This window comes from Rosa rugosa, chromosome 1 (assembly GCF_958449725.1).
Source record: "Rosa rugosa chromosome 1, drRosRugo1.1, whole genome shotgun sequence".
In the NCBI taxonomy this organism is placed as follows: domain Eukaryota; kingdom Viridiplantae; phylum Streptophyta; class Magnoliopsida; order Rosales; family Rosaceae; genus Rosa; species Rosa rugosa.
Window position 1 is genome coordinate 51,218,831 of NC_084820.1, and position 2,265 is coordinate 51,221,095.

General features: G+C 40.6%; 1 long non-coding RNA gene across 1 annotated transcript; it reads right to left on the reverse strand.

The window, feature by feature from the left end:
• Positions 1–252: 252 nt before the first annotated feature.
• Positions 253–1,329, reverse strand: LOC133740375 (uncharacterized). Its single transcript, XR_009861175.1, has 4 exons — positions 1,022–1,329; positions 859–929; positions 596–663; positions 253–486 (listed from the first exon to the last, which is right to left on the reverse strand). It is a non-coding gene; the product is annotated as an uncharacterized LOC133740375 (long non-coding RNA).
• Positions 1,330–2,265: the final 936 nt, after the last annotated feature.

Below are 2,265 nucleotides of genomic sequence, written 5' to 3' on the forward strand. Positions count from 1 at the left end.
TCAGAAACTTTATGATTAGGATGGTCCAAATCTACATCATCAGAGCAGGATAGTCCTTCTCCTGCAATAGCACTCCACTTCTGCACATTCAATATATAAATAGGATTCAAATGAAAAGAATATTAGGATAGTCCAAATCTACATCATCAAACCTCAATGAATTTTTGTACTGGTCATATGTTCATGATAAGAATATTAGAATCACAGAGTCAAACTACAACACAGAGAGGTCGAGAGAAAGAGCCTATCGAAACAATACTCATACTTCAGATCAAGATACAAAGTGTAAGTGTAAAACAGAAGAATTCTAACACAATAGACCAAATCTAGAAGTAGATAGCAGATGACCATCAATTAGACAGACAAAAAGAACAAGCCAATAGTCAAGCTAAACATCAAAAGTTTACTGATAGACATACCCACTGATAAAGCTAAACATCCTCCTTTTAGCCTTGCTTCACAATTCGACCGGACCAACTCGTTGTCCTATACAACGTACACAAGAACAATGTTTAGATCAAGAATATGAAGGGCCAGTACAAAGTTCTGATCTTTTAAAAACAGATCTTTTCTATTCCTTCGTTTTTAAACATACCTTGGCAACAAAGCTCGGATCTTTTAAACTCAGATCTATTCTATTACCTTGGCTAGTGGCTACTGGATCTGATAAACCAAACAAAACAATACAAAGACTTTTGTCATCCAATAACCCATTTAGATTGAAGGCTAACAATAAGATAAACTACTCTGAGATTGCAGAACAAAATTAAGAACCCATCAAGAAAGAGAAGCAACACGACAATTTTCAGCAACCACCGATCTACAGAAAGAAATTGAACTAGAAAGAAAGCAACTTACTTTGCTACAGGAGCAGGAACCTGAGGCTTCTTTTCCACCATTAACACCTCTAGTAGATACCAAGTTACCACCTTTGCCCAAATCAAAACAAATCCAGGATTACCATCCACAATATCAGAATGATTGAACAATCTTTAACTGAAATTCGGTACAAGGAACCTACCTTGGCAACAAAGCTCGGAAAGGACGAAGACATGTGATACAAGATATCCAAACTGTCAGCCAATAACTTCATCATGATTTGTTGTCTGGGGCTGGTTATCAGATCTACGTGATGAAGGAGTGAGAGTAGCAGTAGTATTAAATGACACGAAGAGAGGAAGATTCAAACCCAGAAAAGCCTTGGTTGTAACCGCTTCGCCTCAGAAGAATCCGATCGAAGTCAAAAGCTGATGGAGGATTAAGGAAGGGAGGAACTGAAGTTTGATTAAGGAAGGGAGGCGCCGAGGAGAGGAATGAAAGACTGAAAGAAGAAACTAAAGAAGCAAAGGCGTGAGGCTGTGAAGTGAGAGAGTATTTATATCACAGCGGGCCTCTAGGGTTTCTGACTTAACACCAAAACGACGTCGTTTTGGTAACTTCGGTTCGGTTCGGTTCATTTCGGTTTTTAACACCCTAAAACCGAAAACCGAACCGAACCGGTTCGGTTCGGTTCGGTTTTTTTCATTTCGGTGCGGTTTTTTTCGGTTCGGCTATTTTCGGCTTCGGTTCGGCTTTCGGCTCGGTTTTTTTCGGTTTTCGGTTTCGCGAACCCACCCCTAACTTGGAATGAATTATGAAGGACAAAAGAACGAATTGTGTAATTGACCCGACAACCAATATGCAATCTCAGCCATTCATTTCATCAAGCCGTCCATGTGACACTAACATCCATACTAACAGCATTAACAGAATTGAACCCAGAAAAGGAGAAAAGAAAATATTCAATTTATCCAATTAAATTAAATCAGGTTAAAATCTGGAAGTAATACGCAATCGAAGAGGAGGTTCTCTGAATATCTTAATCTGATCGGATCGAAAATGAAAAGGAGAGGAGGGAATTGAGGCTCATCTTCGCGGCTCCAATTGCCGCAACTCCCACCCACCTCCTCCGCCGGCACCGTTGCTCCCATTGCCGCCGGAAAACGAAAGTTCGGGCCTTCCGTCCCAACTGGGTTTGGGACAGACGGATAGAGCTTATAGATTCTTCTCTCAAAGTCAACGGAATCTTTACTTGTCTCTCATGGCTTCCAATGGCATTCAGAAAACGCATTACCTCATCCGACATGAGCGATGAGGAGGCGAGAAATCGAGGGAATTGTATATATTTATATAAGTGTTTCTTGTTTTGTCAATTGTGGCTTTGGGAGGTTCAGGGTCTGCTGCACTGGTCCCAAGCCATTGGTTGTCTTTCAGAGTTGACTATAT